An 18,100-nucleotide genomic window follows, 5' to 3' on the forward strand; every position below is an offset into this window, starting at 1 on the left:
TTTTTGTACGCTGGTGCCCCACCGCATACGGCTGGTGCCCTTTTTATTGTTTCGCCACTGTCCCTCAAACATCCAGATTCTGCCACTGATTCAAGGCATTAAACCAAACTTAGAGACCACTAACTGATAAAATAGTAGTAATCGTATAAGACAGTATACCATGCTACCGTGAAACCGTGCCATTTTCTGAGATGCTCATCCCACTCTGAAAATCTCATACTGTGACAACCCTAGTTACAGGTCTCTTTGCCTCCATGTCGAGCTTCATCTGTCAGTGAGGAGAGCCACACTTGTAGGTGACTCGCTCCAGACGCCCAGTAGTCCCTGCGCTCTCTGTTCAAAGGGCTAAGGTTATCAGTTTTGCCACGCTATAATGCTCTCAGATGTTACAGTAATCGCTTCCCAGAGAAACACTGACATAAATTTGATGCTCGCGAAATTACATCAAATGCGTTGCGAGCACAGGAGTGCATGATGGCACACAGAGCTATGAGTAGCTGCATTTTTCATTTTTCAAGGTCCTCTTGAATCATTAATGTTATACGCTGACGCTCTGCATTGCAATTACAGGAGCCACTGATCTTTGCTCACAATTTTTGCCTTTTATGTAGAAAATTCTGCTTTTCTACACAAATCAGGATCTTGGCACTTCATGGAACATGATCGCGGGGCGTAAAAACAATATCAGAAGTGTGGACGACAGCATTTCTCACATCGACACGTGCACATAAGGGTATGGGAAAGAGGGGCCACACCTAATCACACCGGCTGATTCGTGGCAAGCTCTCCAGCTTGACAAGTGCTGGTTTTTTGATGCACGACTGAGATGTAAGCAGCTGGTCGGAGCTCGGCCCCACCGGTGGGATTCACAGCACTCACGCAGGCTCGGTTCCTCCCACGGCGGGCCGCGGTCCACACCACTCTGGGGACCGGAACAGATGTCCAACCAATTTGAGGAGCACTTTGAAAACACTCGCTTGTCAGGGCTCGGACTAACGGTGCCATGATTGGACAGAATCGTAACCTGCCCAACATGCTGTGCAGATCAGAGTGGAGCTCTAATTAAAAACAAAACACACACAAACACACAGAACAACATCATCCGTCAGGGCGACAAAGAGGCAGGGGGACTGCTGAACATGTGACTGTGTGTAGACAGACAGACAGACGGATACATAGACAGACAGACAGACAGACAGACAGAGAGATAGACAGACAGAGATATAGACAGATAGATAGATAGATAGATAGATAGATAGATAGATAGACGGATATACAGATATATAGATACATAAACAGACAGACAGCGGACAGATAGACAGATAGACAGACAGACAGACACATAGACAGACAGACAGACGTACAGACAGATACAAAGATACATAGACAGACAGACAGACACATAGACAGACAGGCAGACAGACAGACAGACAGATAGATAGATAGATAGATAGATAGACAGACAGACAGACATACTGACGGACAGACAGATACAAAGATACATAGACAGACAGACAGACACATAGACAGACAGGCAGACAGATAGTTCACAGTTACAAACAGGAAACAGCTGAGTGAAAGAGAGACAGAGAGGTAGAGAGAGATTTGGGAAATATGCACCATGTCTCACTGTTATTCAAATGACATATAGAGGAAAGGCTTTCACAAATGTGCTCCAGCCTCCTCCTCCTCCTCCTCCTCCTCCTCCTCTTTTAATCCTCTCCATCCTTTTTTTTACGCCTCAGTCTTTCTCCGCTCTCCTCTCCTCTGCTCCTCTTTCCAGCCTCAGACAGCCAGATTGGACAGATTTTCTCTCTCTCTCTCTCTCTCTCTCTCTCTCTCTTTCAGAAAATAAAAAGCGTCTCGGGGGCAATTTATTCAGTGCAAATAGCGCATCTCGCTGAGAGGCAGCAGATTTCGCAACAGAAAAAAAACCCAAAAAAAACAGGGGGTGCACGGATGAGCGGGCGCGGACCGGTCCGGCGACTAATTGCCATAATAAGGCGCGCAAGTTCGCTATAGCGAGTCAGGCACGTTTTATTCCTCCGTATTACCATGTAGCCAGTGCCGCAGCGGGGAGATAATCGGGCGGAGGGAGCAGTTACAGAGAGGAGACAGAGAGGGAGAGAGAGGAGCTGGCAGCACATGATCACACAGGCTATCCAGTCACCCATCAACCGGAGCATTCATAATTGCGCTGGCGACAACATATGGGAATACAACAAGGCGAGATTGTGGTCACACCTGCTTGTGGAGGACACCGGAGGACCCGTGCCGGGGGGGAGGAAGGGCGGCCAGATCGGAGGGGACTTCGCATCGAGGCGAGCGTGGAGCCGAAGCACCATCCGGTAGGTAAGCCTTGATTGATGTGCGCGGACTGCCAATATGCTCTCCATCATCCCATGTAGCCAGAGAAAAAAGAGAAAAAAAAAGAAAAGAAAGCAGAGGAGAGAGGGATCACTCATCTGTGTTTTATTGCGCCGTTTAGTCCAACAAGTATTTGACTCGTTTGCCTTGTGTTTGAGGAGGCTCGGCTCAGGAGATGATGATAAGGTCTGTGAGACAAGACGATCGCCCTCTTTGCAAGAAAAAAACAACAAAAAAAAACAACACAAAAAAAAACGCCAAGGCACTTTGATTGAGGATGCGTGTTTCTGTCAGATGTGTGAGCAGCAGAGCAGAGATTCTGGTTTCGGAGGCCCGGTTTTTCCTCTGGATGTCAATTCAAACAAAGGAGAAGACAAAACATAAAAGCTGTACAGGGATTACAGGCAGTGATTGGCGCAGGTCTTCATGCAAAGACAAAATAAATAAATAAATAAATAAAAAATGAAATAGAACACAGCCTATCTCATCAAGCTGTGATATGTCTGTGATATCTGATGGAGTTAATGTCTGCAGTTTAGTTATAATCCATCCAAACAGTCTATGACTTAAAGGAGACACATCCTGCTTCAGATCTGAATGAAAGATCGTGAAGTTAAGGTGAGCTGTGGATAACCTGGAAGCCCCCCCACACCCCACACCCACTCACCAGGTTCCCATTGACTTATCTGACTTGTGGACTGAATTACTGCATATATTACTCCTGCAGCAGCAGCAGCAGCAGCAGGAGCAGCAGCACTGCCTCCCCCCATGTATGCCCATTAAATTGTCATTAAGTTGGTCAAACAGCTGGATATAATAAAGCAGAAACCAACACAACGTGCAGTAAATCTAAACATGTGAGAAAGAAGAAACATTGTGCTCATGTGTCCGTAGCTTCTTTGCCTCACGCCCTCGCTGAGCTGAAACATTTTACTCCGTCTAATCGCTGCTAAAATCGAGCCTCTCGTGTTAATGCATGGCTCAACGTCACGACAGAAGCTCTTTTAAGAGCTCAGAGGAAACCCAAAAATTTCAAGCTTCAGTGTCTGATCGTGGAAAGGATTTCGGTGCCCAGTGCAGCATATTCAGACCGCATCTCCAATGCAACTCGTGCTGAATATCAGGGGGAAGGTGGGAGAAATTGTCTGCCACTTCACACAGGTGGAACCACACAGGACTCACATGAATAGAGAGCAATAAGGCACGTCTGCTGCAATAACTCGATCCTGCGATAGACAAACAGATGGCACCTCCGAAGGAATTCATCTTGCGAAAGTTGGATGAGATATTCTTGGACAGACTACCCTGTGACTCGCTGGCACCGAGGCCTGCGTCTGGCAGTAATGATGGCAGTCGTGGTGAATGGCCTCGCTGATTACACCGCTCAGTCTTATGACTTGCCCGTGCCTCCTTTAGAAGAGATCCCTCTGGTTGCACTGTAACTCCGTTGCTGATGCTGCAGAGTGCTGCCGAATCGATTTGCATGGGCTTCAACATGCATCGATACATATGCAGGCGAGATTTGCAGTTGGGTGACGAGCTCAGGCACAATGGAGCCTCTTTAGATGCCTGATCATTAACACGGTTATTGATGAGTTTTGGTCTTTTCATTGTGTTTTTTCTTCGTGTTTGTTGATTTGAAGTTGTCCTTGAATACTGATTGATTTGCAAAGCACAGTCCTTTTTATTACCGACTTGCCGTCGGCTTTGTTAATGTTGCCGGTCTGTCCGTGGACGCCAGTCACAAACGTTTCTATGGCTGCAGTCCTGAGCGGCCTTGTTAATTACTCCATTGCATTAAAGAAAAACATTTAAAATCAGTACATTGTGTCAGATGATTAACGTCTCTGGTGAGCAGCTATGTAATAAACAGAATAATGTATAGGGAGCCATTCATGATTGCATTTCCCCTCGGGGCTTACTCTCAATAATGACCAGCTCGCTGTAAGTGTGCTTTACTTGGCAACCTGTAGCAAATCAGGAGGCTCGTATTGTTGCTGCCAGTGATAAGCCAGTCCTGAATCATTACTGCTCGCTTCAATTGGCTGTGAAAGCAAGGTAGCTTTACTGACTGACATTTGACTCATTGACGTTATTGACGTTTGACTGATGTCCACATCATTTTGTCCTGATTTCTGACAGATTAGTTTCAACACATGTCACGTAACATCAGCGTGGCTTTTTCATGACGAAGATGGCGGATCAGAGACGCAACATACGAACCCGAACATCCAAATCTGCATCCTTCCCTCCTTTTTGCCTCAGTGTTGCCCCCCAAACAACCTCACGAAAACCACATCGAAACACTGCAATTGCAGCCCAGCAAAGCTAGCCCCCCCTCAGCTACACGGGGAATATGGGAACTTCCTGTCTATAAAACATAACAGCATAGCCATTATATTCATGACAGCACAGTCATTATAGGAATGACAGCCTTCCCGCTACCCATTGTTGCCATTACAGCTGAAAAATTGATGGTTTGCGGTGTCTGTGGTGGGCAGCAGGTGAAAACTTGTCAGAACAGACTGAAGGTGTATTGAGAAGCAGGATTAAAACCGCTCATAGGAATAAAGTTCAGATTGATTTTGACAGAAAGCACCTTTAAGGAGTCTATTGACTGAGCTTGTTAATTACAAGGTAAGTCATTCCAAGAATCCCACCGTGTTATTTTCAGTGCCAGAGTGTTAAAACAACACTGATTAGGGAGATGCATGAGCACCAATTAGCGCTACTAAAATTATGTGCATGCGTTACAATGATAGGTGTAAAAAGGAGTACTCTGAAATAAATCGTCTATGAGGTAACTGACCAATACCTTCGCCATTAAAGGTGCGCTATGTATTTTTGGGGAGGAAATCTAGCTTTGTAGATTCAAACAGCGTTCCCGCGACCTTATTTTCCTTGTTTATTCAGTTGTGGGAAAAATAAATATTTCTGACTTCGTATTATCACCTCATTAATATTGTAGTTATTAAAATTCTGACTTTGAATTTCTTCTCCAAAACTACATAGTGCCCCTTTAAAGAAAGTCTTTAAGTCTTTTTTTTAGAGAGACGATTTATGCAAAATCTCTGTGGGCATACGTACGCTATAGCTTTTAAGGAATTTGTCACGTTTTGCAACAGTTTTAGCTGTTTTAATCAAAGCCATTCTCGAGCCACTTGCATTTTGCAGCAGCAGGAACACGAACACAGTCCCTCTCTTCTCCGGTGAAAGCGTTAGAGGGGAGGAAGGGAAGGAAAGAAAAAGGAGAGGGAGGGCTTTCTGAAGCCAGTGGAGCCTTTGGTGTTGTACCCTTGCCACAGGCCTGCGCTGAGCTGGACTGCCTTTATCTTTGGCCATGACCACAAATTAATTAGTTGTACATTTGCAGGATAAACAGCACGTTGAACTACTGCTGACAAAACTGAGGTTCATTGGATCAGTGTTAGTCAGCTGGCTGGGAGAGCAGAGAGGGCCAGCTTGTGTCAGGATGTGTCTCTCTACCTTTAGCTAATGGAGCAACTGCATCTCCATTTTGCTCACTCTCCGCTCACAGCATCCATCTCTCTATTTCTCACGTTGTTAAGTCTTTCATTCTGATGTTACACACTTATTAACCCAATTAACATGCAAATTAAGGCATTGCATCATCTTCCTCGTGTGCCTTTTTGAGCAGCCATTAGTGTATTTCATTGGAGAAGAGTTGGCAACGGTGTCTTTTGTGGATTTATCCAGACATTTATTGTAAACTTCCTGCCATCCTGTGCCGCAGACGCCCGAGTTTTATGAGCGCTATTTATTTGGCAGAGTGGGAATGGCGATATCAGCACATGCACTCCAAAACGGAGTCCTTCCAAGGCAAATAAAATACAAATGGACATGTAAACATTTCCAATTGTCGCCTAATTGCTTTTGATTGTCGTAATGCTGATTGCAAATTAGCATGAAATATTATATACTAATCAATCAATATTATCCTCGGGAAAGTTATTTACACCTTAAACAGAACGCAGTCTTCAGTGTAAGACTCTTTTCGTGGAAGGAAATCCGAAATATGATTAAAGGTTTGACAAAAATAAAAATATATTACACAATCACTTTAATCAATCAAAGTCAGCTTTTCTCAATATTAGCCTTTTCTCTGCAACCAAGCATGTAATTTAACAGCCACCTTACAGAAAAAACAAGTATTTTCAGGTGCTGTGATGCATGAAATGGACATTCAAACATGTCATTTCACATTACACGTTTCATAATGAAGTCAAGCAGTGAAAGCATACAAATAGACTGTAATGATCACTAGTTATTACCTATTACACAATGCACGCTTTTCATCAATGCTGGTGCTCCTTCATGTCCCACCGTCTGTGTTGACATGAAAGGATAGACGGTACGTGGATAGATTGTAGCTCAGTGTTAACAAACAGACATCCTGATTTGATGTCTTGATGTAGCCAACGCATGTTGACTTCAGTGTTGAGACTGAGAGTGCATGAAACCCACAAGAAGAGAGACATTGAAATAGTTAGCGATGTGTAATAGACAAACGGTTGAAATAGTCGGCTAATAGTGAGTGGATAGCTAAATAGCTAAAAGTAATAGGCTAGGTAGGCTAAATGTTGTGAATAGTTGGCTAAATTTAATGGATAAATGGTTAAAATAATTAGCTAAGTGTAATGGATAAATACATGAAATAATTAGCTTTAAGTAATAGGCTAAAATGTTGAAATAGCTAAAAGTAGGCAGAGCCTAATGGTTAATTTTTTTTAAATAGGCTAGTTAGTTTAAAAGCTAACTTTAAGAAGTAAAAGTAATAGTTAAATGGTTGAAATAGTTGACTAAATGAAGGCTAGTTGATTGGTTAAAACTGTTAGCTTAAAGTAATGGATAGTAGCTGAAATAGTGAGCTAAAATGTACCTAGGTTAATTGTTAAAGTGATAGGTAGGCTAAACGGTTGAAATAGTTGATTACATTTGAGTGATAAATGGTCGAAATAGTTAGCAAAATGTAATTGATAAAAGGTTAAAATTGTAAGCTAACTATGATGAATAAATAGGTTAAATTGTCATGATCATTTCCACTGTTATATAGCCTACTTAATACCATGAAAGGACATCCTGTTGAATGGGTCTAAACACCCTGTGAACATGACTCGTGGTGAAGGGGGACTTGAGTTCATCTGGTTGGGAATTGTTGTTCCTGCTGTCACTCGAACAGTCCGTCCTTCAGCGCAGAGACACTCCTATCGATCCTACCAATCAAATCACAGGCTTTGGTAAATATGAAACTGAATTTGTGAGATCTCAGCTCGCATACTGAAATTGAATTTTAAGCCAGTGCAGGTGCAAAGACGAGAAACTGACAATTTCATAATATCAGTAAAAAGACCAGACAGGAACTGCTCTCCCTCCCCTGCTATGCTTCAGTCTTGCTGTGTGTGCAGCGCATATCCTTCCCTGATTACATCAGCTGTGGTGCTGATACAACCATTAGCTGTGGTTCGAGGCTAAAGAAATATGACTTCCTGCATTAATTTAGTCTTTTTTGAAAATTTGAATGTCTGCCATTTTTACAGAAGAAAAATCTCTTAATGCCGCCGCGTTGAAAACAGAAAGCTGGGTTAAGGCTGTGAGTTTCTGAGTTGCTCTACTTCGGCTGTGCGTGCAGACTGACCAGTTCATCCGTACTGTAGAAATAAGCTCTGTGCAGATCAAAGCCGTGTGAGGATGTGTGGGTCATCATTGAATCATCCAATATGTGTCTTTACTTTTAAAAGCGCTGTCCTAGAGTCCCTGAATTGAATGTCGAATAACAATAGTTGTTGGAACAGACATCAATAGCTGGAAGCTGCTTGTGAGAGTCTACTGAGCTGGAATGAAATCACAATTCTTCTGTCTCAAAAGAGCCTGTGTTGTTCTACCACAGGCAATATCATCTCCCCCTTCATACATTACACTGCCATGTTGAGAGACCACCGAAAAAGAAAATGACATTCTCACTCGATTTTCATTTGTCCTTCATTTTATGAACTCTCGCTCTGGGTCCAAAAAAACAGGAGATGTAACGTTGATCATATTCAATGCAGAAATGAAGAAATCAAACCTTGTGCCTGCTTGGAGGAGCTCGTCCTCCCATTGGAAAGATGTTCTTCTAGCATGTGAACCGAACTAAAACTCTGTCTCACGCATTTTTGGACCATTTTGCCCTAAAAAACACTGAATGAGCCCCAAACCAACAACTTTTAAATAATGTGTAGCTCATAACTGATTTAAATGTAACATCTCTTTGTACAGACACTGTTCATCTCAGTAAAATAACAATTCTTCTTTCATGCAGCAAAAAAATACTTAATTTAAAGGGGCACTATGTAGTTTTGGAGAAGAAAAAAACACTGTTCTCAGAGGAAAGGTGGCAGGGTCCGCCACATATAAACAAAGTAAAACAGTATGAAAGTGTGTTTTCCTTTAAGGTCAGTTTGTTTATTCAGTCATGAAAGCAAAGAGAGTTTGTTTATTTAGTTTGTTTAGGCATAAAAAAGATTTTTTTTAATTTCTTTTTTGTGGAATATTGTTCATGTCAGTTAATAAAAAATCCAACTGTCAAATAATAAAGTCGTATTGTACAATACAGGAGAGACTGACAGTCTGAGGCTCATAATTACTATTTGCACGAGTGATTTGGAAAATCACAACAGTTATTTTAAATTTAGAAAGCTGCGAGATTCAAAAGCTAAAATGCAAAACGAGAGCAGTTAATGGTGGTTAAGGCTCTAAATGAGACGTGGAGGAAGCGTTCTGAGGCCCAGTAGTATTAACATTTGTAAACACTGAAGCTTTTAAATCCAGCAGAAGTCGCAGAATGTGTCTACCCATGATTTAGTGATGTGTCAGACCCACTTGTACCCTGTAAATCACAGAAATGAGTGTCTCATGAAAAGCCGAAGCATGCATGCTGGGTTTGGTGTGTTGGTAATAGAGCTGTATCTGACATTTGTTGACAAAATTATACACACAAATTCAAAAGCTGTCAGCTGCAGATTGCTGCTCAGTTGTAAACTAGTGTATGGGCCAAAGGTATTAAATATTAATGTTTCCCACGAGGAGAAATATGAGCAAGTAGTATCTGCATGCGTCTTGCCCAGTTGTGTAACATGAAAGGCTTCAAGAAATCTATTAATCTCCAAATCTGCTGCGGCACTGAAAAGAACATCAAGTAACCACATGTCATATCCAATGTACAGGACGTGCTGACGTACAGTACTTTGAGCCCAAACCCTCTCGCCCACGCTGCTGAATCCTTCTTTTGGATTAACTAAGCTGAAATTCGCTCTGTGCGGCGTCATGTGACTGTAGCGTGATTGATGGTCACAAAGTCAGAGAAAGAAGTCATGACATCACATTTTGTACAGTGTGTTGTGAGTCCAGCAGGCTCCATTAGGGGTTCACAATGGTCTTCATTCATCACACAGGAGTAGAAAACCAGCTTTTCTTTGCAGCGGCAACGATTGATCGATTAGTTGTCAGCTGTTAAATTGATTGGCTTTTATTTTGCGAATCGATCAATCGGTTTGTGTAATTTTTTAAGAGAAAACAAGTCAAAAATCTCTGATCCCAGCTTCTTAAATGGCAGTAAACTGAATGTCTTTTTGGGTCGTGGGCAAAACAAAACATTTGAGAACATCAATTTGAGCTTTGGGAAACACTGACTGACAGTTTTAACATTTTCTGACATTTCATACACCAAAAATCGAATCGATAAAAGGAGACATGCTCATTTTCAGGTATATAATTTAATTTTGGGTTACTACTAGAACAGGTTTACATGCTTTAGTGCTCAAAAAACACATCAGTTTTCTGATACTGTCCACTGCTGCAGCACTGTATTCCCTCTGGCTCCTGTCTCTTTAAGGCCCGCCTCCTGAATATCCAGTCTCCTCTGATTGGTCAGCTCACACATGCCTGACTCAGCAGGGCTACCAACAACAGAGCAGCTGTGCTAAATTAATTCTTGCGTGTGTTTTCTGTGGGAGAGAAGAGCTTCTGTTGGTGCGGGCTTTGACCTTTTCAACACAAGAACATACTGAATACAAAATCTGAAAAAAACCCAAAAAGGTTCCTTTAATCAAGAAGATTATCAACAGATTTACAATGCAAATAATCGTTAGCTGCAGCCCTACTTTTCTTGAAAATGTATGCTTCATTTTTTGTGTTTTTCTGCTTTTAATTGTCATTTACTTGTGGTCTGATCCTAATCGGGACGCTAAAAATCTGAATGACTCTATTTACTTCCTCACAAACCGACATGCAGCCGATGTGGCGTCAAGACGAAACCTTTCTCATTACATTTTCCACTCATCTTGCTCAAATTTTATTCTTGTGCACCGTATGCATAAAACACCACATTGTTGCATATGGTTAACGTCATGGCGAGCCCCAGGGTGCGTTCACTTGGACCATTGCATTAACAATCCCCGTGTTGTGGCCCGCACACTTCGTAATTTTGCCATGAAAAATGGTTTGTCGCTCCTCTCCATATCCCCTTTCAGCTCGCTCCCTCTCTCTCGCTTTCTTTTCCTTCAGCGTCGCTGCTGATCCTCCTCTTTTTTCCCTCTGATGTCGACCTCTCGTCTCTCGAGCTGCCATGTTTTTTGTTATCATCAGAGAGACAAATGAGAAACAAGAGAGAAAGAAAGCCTCGGGGCCCGTGTCCTCACATCATCACCACTCCCTCTACCCCCCCCGCCCACCCACTTCCCCTCCCTCCCTCCCTCCATCTCGTTTTTTATCCTCCATCTTTCTGTCTTCCTGAGTGACAGCTGGCAGCCAGTAGGGTACAGTGGGCATGCCAACCCAAGTGCAGATATTTGCCAACTGACTTGAGAAAATACACATTTTGAACGTGACTGACTCATGCGTGCTGCGGCTCTGTGTCTCCTATCGCTGCTCTTTTTCTTCTTTGGACGGCTCGAGCACACGCAACACACATTACACTCCCTGCTGCCCACACAGCTTTGTGGCCATTAAAACATGCAACAGTACGTCGTTCACAGAAGGCCTGTAAATGAATCCGGTGGGACCGGCTCGAGGCAGAGGCCGTGCGGGCGGCTGCCATAAAAGCAGCAGCACATAGAGAGGAATTGATCAGGAAGAAACAATTTCATGTGGACTGATTCTATATTTACAGTGATTCATTAATCCTAAAATCATTTACCTATACGCTAACATTTTATGATGAAGATGTTTGTGTTCAGTGCCCCTGGAAGGCTGCTGCGATTCGTTTCTTTTTTATTCTGTCTGGAGCAATAATTAAGTTCTGCTTTGTTGCTCATGTGGCTTTTTTCTTCCCTTTTTCTTTCTCCTAAAAAAAAAAAAAAGAGGCCGCAGTTCGCTTTTAAATCCAGGAGCTTCATAGCACCGAGCAAAAGGAAGACATCTCCTGTAATGACTCTGCAATATGCAAACAGCACCTTTTATTATACAAACAGTGAGTGCGGTCCTGCGCCCCGCTGTGCGGAAAACACTCACATATGGATGTTCAGCTGATACTGAGCTTGAATATGTGACATTCTGACTGGTAAGTGGCAGCAGTCACCATGATATTATTTCATAATTTTCCACAATTTGTTATTTTTAAGATTTCCCCAATGGCAGACAGCTATTTCTCCCTATTCCTTCCTTCCTTCCTTCCTTCCTTCACTCTAAATGGGAAGTGACATTTGGGTCAGTTTCTCCGGTTAATGTAGACTCCACAGCATCACTGGAAATCCAAGATCTGATTAGTGTTTTCTGGGAGCTGGATTGCTGAATTTAACGACAATTTGCGGAGGTGCAGAGGTCAGCGATTGCAAAGAGGACATTACAAGGCACGAGATTAGATCAAACGTACATAGAGAGCAAAAGAAGACAAAATGTGCGCCATGTAACGATATACACGCATACACGCACTCAATATCTATGTGTAATCTGGGATTATTCTGGTACAGAAGGATGTCCAGCAGCGCAGAAATACAGAAAAATAGAAAAAAGAAATAGGCAAAACACAGGGCTCAGACTTTAACCTTAAGGGATAATGCAAGACAGGCATTAATCAAAAAAAATCAGGGATACAGAGATTTGTTGTTCTGCTTTGATGGGGGAGACGCAGAGAATCAGAGGCTGACACAGAAACACCAGCAGCAATAATCTGCAGGAGACAGCTCACAGACATTTCTATATAAATCTGATATCTGTGTGAATGTTGGCACCAGTTAAAAGTGTTAACATCTCGCTATTGAACGATGATTACTACCATTTATGCAATGACAGCTGAGACATTTTTATAATCGCCAAAGCAAACAGGGCAGCTCGCACGAAGCCTTCACACCACACATGACATTGTGTGTCTTTGCATTTCATTGGGAATCTGATGAATTGCTTTTTGACACATGAAGGGAGATCAGTGGCGGTTTGTGGCACAGGACAGGAGGAGAGCACATCACATCAATTATCTCATACTGTCCCCCTCTGTCTAAAACGCTCTGTTTTACCTCCTGTCTCTTTAAGGGCCCCCCTCCCTTGTACCCAGTCTCCTCTGATTGGTCAGCTCACACACGCCTGAGCCAGCATTGCTAGCAACACCAGAGCAGCTGTGTTAAATCAATTCTTACGTGCCAAACTAGCTGCAAAGATTTAATTATGCAAATGTGTGACACGGTGACGTTGTGTGATGTCACAGGCGAGGCGTTTCAGGAACAGTGTTTTCTGTGGGAGAGGGGAGCTTCTGCTGTTCTACACATTGGTCTTCAGTGGTGGTAAAGTAAATATCTTTGGTGTGTGCATTTTACTGATATTTTAAAGACCATTTATCATTTGGATAAATAATTGCTAGTTGCTGAGTTACTAATCTGTTGCCTCTTCATCCCTCTCCTATTCGTATTTTGTATTATTCAGCCCCTCAGTTTATATCTTACCGAGTCCAGAAAGTAACGAGAGTGATGGATGTCGTGATGCATTTTCAGCCCGCACTAGTTGAGCACGTCCCTGACCGCTCCGCCCTCAGTCATTTAAGTCACACTTAGGTTTCAGTGGTCATTGGGATTCCTTTTTTACGAGCCCAATGATCAATCAGTCCCGTAATTCAATCCCTCGGTCAATCATGCTTAAATGAATAATTCACAAACCGTCACGGAGAGCTCAGGGAAATGGCTCACGAGCAGGACGCTGCTCTTATACTGCAAGGAGAGCCGAATGGGATCAGCCCAAAATAACACTGGGTATGTTAAAAATGTATGAAATGAAAGGGAGCATGTGGGAATCATTGTTCAGACACACTGTGAGCAACATGATCGACATGTTAACAGAAATGTGAGTAGCTGGAAACAACTGATCAACAGCCAAACAGATCTGAATTTTGTTGTGACTTCAATCTATGACCAATATGTGAAAAATGAAAAAACGGCCGAGAAGCCGATTACAGTTTTATGCTTTTCACAAGATGTTTTCTGAGCTACAGAAATAAATGTGTCCTGGTGACAAAGGAGTTTAAGATGCTGACCATTTAACTCCAACGTCTCTCAGTAGTAGAGTACCCTAGTCACCAGAATAAAATGTTGGCTTTGTAAATTTCAAACCATGAAAAGTAAGGAAACGTGGAAAGAGGAAAGGTATTATTAACATGTGAAACTTGCAAATGTAACATAGATGTGGTGTGCAGAAGAAAATTCAATGCCATCATTAATTCTGGCGATGAGACTGGTTCTAGTCCAGTCGAGGGAGATGTGTTGCTTTATCATCCATCCTCTCTCCACTCATTTCCTGTCAGCTCTCCACTGTCCACTATCAAAAAAAGGGAAACTCAAAGCTTCATAGCTTTATTGTCATGTGCACAGAGAACAGGTTGCAGTCCTCTCTGAGCTTATATTCATGATCAGTGTTTCAACTACGAGTGATGGGATCCCGCATGAACGTTTGGACAGTTTTAGTTATTTCATATCAGAGATTTCAGTCGTTCGTTTTTCCTCTGTGCTCCTCTCGCAGGTTTCAGAAGGTGAGACAAAATATTTCTGTGCACCAATCAGGATTCAGCAACACAGATTCTGATTCTGTGTTGTGTGGTTACTGTCAGTTAGCTCCATCACCCACGCTCCAACAGTCCTGATAAAGCAGATTTCTTGTGTGTTAAACTCTTGATAAATAACTCTGAGTAACGAAGATGTTTTCTTTACCTTGATCTTTGCTCATTTAGTCACGAACATTTAATGTTTTAGAGAAAGCGAAGTTAGAACAGGAGAATTAGAGAAAGGTGTAGATGAAAATACTTCTTATGTATAATAAGTATATTATGTAATATTAGTAAATGTGATCATTGTCTCAAACTGTATATATACAATAAGTGGTGTCATTATATACAGTACATTGCCACAATCTTTGTCTCAGGACCTTTAAGCTTCACATATAATCATTTCCTCTTTGGTATTTCATAAAAACCGTCTGCTCACAGCTTTCATTCAGTTCATTGTTTCAAATTAATGCTTGTGTGCCGTCAGCTTTGATAATTGCGACGGTAAAGCAGCAAAAACATTAATAATTTGCCCGTTTCTAAACTTTGTCGCTGCACAAGACCAGAACATAAAAGCAATCAGAGCAATCTGTTGCACCGCCCACACACGGTCAGATTACAGTGACACATCAGCCGCTCGCAGTGTGGACGCCCTGTCAGGGTGCAATAACCAGCAGCCCACACAGACGGGGCGCAGATGGACAGGTTTACTGTTTCTGATTTCCTTCCCTCCTCCTGCCACTGGGCAGTCCTCTCCCCGCGCTTCAGGCTTTGTGCTTTGTGAAATGAAGTGCGATGATCAATTGCGCTGAAAATTTCTCAGAAGGTTTAAAATGGAGCTCAGTGGCCCCGGTCTGCCTCCTGAATTTTTTAACTTTCCTCTGCGCAGAAAGACAAATGGCTGCCCTTTGTGGAACAGCCTTAAGCAGTTTGATTGTTAATACTGTGGGTGTTTAATATTACAGAAGAGAGTTGTTAAATATATAAACACGTTACAGTACATTCTATGATTTATGAGCTTTTTTCGAAAATTGCATCAAACCCTTTTTATAGATATCAGGTTTCTCTGTTTTCTGACTAATAAGCGGAAGCCACTGACCCCGCTGGGAGTCCTTCATTCGTATTTCTACAGTGTCACAGTCACAATCAGTCATATGGCAATGGATCTCTTCCAGAACGCACACTCTCAGCGAATAAAGGAATGAATTGATAATAAAAAAAAATGCCAGGAAAACATAAAATTTCTTGACATTGAGGTTATTGGCTTTGTGACTGCAGCGAAGGTTTATGGCAGCAAGGCTCTTCAGAGGCTAAAAGGAGACAAAGGAAGCTAATCTCACTTAGAACGGTAAAATCTGCTATATAGCTAATGAAGTATTATACTGTGGTCAATGAGGTAGAGGCACTGCAGATAGCCTACGCAGTGTGTGTGTGTATGCGTAGCAAGTGTGTGTGCGTCAGTGTGCTTTGTCGTATGAGTGGGGGTTTGTTTGTCAGGGGGTTGCGGCGATAATGCCGCCATCAAGAAGTGAAGTCTTTCAAGGGAGAATGAGCATGCACGTCAGGAGAGAGAGAGGTAGAGAGGTGAGATATCAGTGGAACAGAACGAGCTCAGTGAAGAAAATGTGTGACCAAAATAAGAAATAGAAAGATGGTGAGAAAAGGAAGAACTCCACTCATCATGCCGGCTCATGTTGGACCATGAGAGCTACAAATTGCCTAATGCATGCTGCAGAGTCAGACATTTTTGAATTGAACTTTTTATGCAGGCATTGATTTTACACTTCATTTCTAATGACAGTCTGCTGTCATGTTAGCTGCTCTGCGAGGCTGTGCACGGCAGCGCCTTGAGCTGAATGCTAACTTCGACGTGCCTACAATAATCATGCTAACATGCTGATGTTTAGCAAGTGTAATGTTAACCATTTTAACCATTTTAGCAGTGTGTTCACATACTCATATTTACTAATTAGCACTATACACAAAGTATAGTAAGTACTGTAAGTACAGCTGAGGCCAAAACCAAATCAAAGAATTGGACAAATCAAACATGTTGGCCTGATGATAGCGCTGGAGGAAAAGTTAGTGAATCATCAGAGTTGCTACAGTTTATTACATAGATGTGGGAACCAGATAACGTCTACTGACCTTATTCTCATGGCGGCCATGATGCTCAGGCTAGAAAGCTCAAATGTCATTCTGCTGTGTTCAAGGTTGCAAGTTGTATAAATGTAGGAAATCTGACAAATTGTAGTAATTTCAAAACTTCCTGATTGACCTGGGAGTGATGGGGAGTAGCAAATGGGTTTTAAAATATGTTGTTTTACCTTGAAATATGGCTTGATGTCCCTCCAGGTTTTCACAATCCCTTATCTGTTCAGTTGCTGGTCCTTCAGGAAGCATTTAAATGCTAACAATGAGTCAGCTTCTCTACACTTAAACAACTTACAACCTGGAACACAGCAGCGTAACATTATCCTGGCATTCAAGCTTCCCAACCTGAGTGTGACGTCAGGGGAAAATGGCCACTGTGTGAATATGGTCTATGGAAATTCCTCTCCAAGGACACTGTTTTGGTTGTCCAGCCAGCAACTTCATTGTTCAATTCAGTTGTGGTTTTGAGCCGCAGCAGGCGGCTGTTTTCAGAGATTAATCTCTTAAAACCCGCCGCACACTAACTGCTCAGCACCAAATGGCAGACACAGCGAAGAATTAGCCGGGGAACACTGTGGAACATGTGGCGTCCAAAGAGCCAGATCCTTTACTGAAGAAGTGGTGGAGATTAAGATAGAGCTAAAAGGAGAGTGAATATTGGACTTAGATTCATCAAGTGGAGAGAAACAAGACTCCAAATGATTCTAATGTCGCTCTGTAAGTGCTGGATGTGTAAATAAACCACTGTTTGCCGGATCAGCTTAAATGGGGATAATGTGTTGTTTGGGTTCACAATATAGGCAGCAGTCGTTTAGATAAAACTGATGTGACGTGTTTAAAAAAATCGAGTCTGTTGTAACTGAAGTAAATGCCACTAAAAACAAAGACATGGATTCATGACTTCATTTGAAATATTGGGTGAATGAGTATTTATTAATTGTATATTTGGACTTAAAGGGGGTCTAGGTTAGTATATTTGTTTACCTGCCAAAGCGTCTTGGCTAGCAGTGTACGCAAGAACAACCAGTGCTCTGAGCTCCCAGTCTGGACCACCACCTGCACAGCTTACTGAACTAATGCTAGTCTGGTGATAGGCTGCACCCTACGTCCACAGTGTAAATATCCATACAGGTGATACCATCACAACACATTACTGTGACTTTAAAAACAAGCATGTGGCCGTGCTGAAGCGATTAATCCTTTGAATGGAGTGACTGTATATTTAATTCAGTGACATCTTTTCAGTGTGATGTCAGGACACAAGTCAAGGTGGGGTACATCAGTAGGCTCTGTAGAGTCAAGGACACACAGTTTGAAAGATGACAACTGTATTTTTCTCAACAGGATAGCACATGTCATCAGTCCTGAAAATATGGCTGAGCAGCAGTGCTGAGGTCAAAGGTCACAGAGATAGTATCCACAGAGAGCTTTTCCCCCAGAAACTAAATGATGGTTATATGAAGACCAACAGTTTTAGTGATAGAGATAAAACCTGGCTGACCCGACAGAGGACCCCGGGAAAAAAAATATAGGATCCTTCTTGTTTAGTCGCTGTGACTG

General features: G+C 42.4%; 1 protein-coding gene across 2 annotated transcripts in view; it reads left to right on the plus strand.

The window, feature by feature from the left end:
- Positions 1-1,826: 1,826 nt before the first annotated feature.
- Positions 1,827-18,100, plus strand: part of flrt1a (fibronectin leucine rich transmembrane protein 1a) — a 44,306-nt gene continuing 28,032 nt past the window's right edge. The window contains exon 1 of one of the 2 annotated variants that reach the window (XM_084373965.1): positions 1,827-2,352. The gene's annotated coding sequence lies outside the window, so the exon portion shown is untranslated. The remainder of the gene's footprint in view (positions 2,353-18,100) is intronic. The other variant, XM_084373964.1, reaches the window with a different exon arrangement.

This window comes from Pagrus pagrus (assembly GCF_965226575.1).
Source record: "Pagrus pagrus genome assembly, chromosome: 14".
In the NCBI taxonomy this organism is placed as follows: domain Eukaryota; kingdom Metazoa; phylum Chordata; class Actinopteri; order Spariformes; family Sparidae; genus Pagrus; species Pagrus pagrus.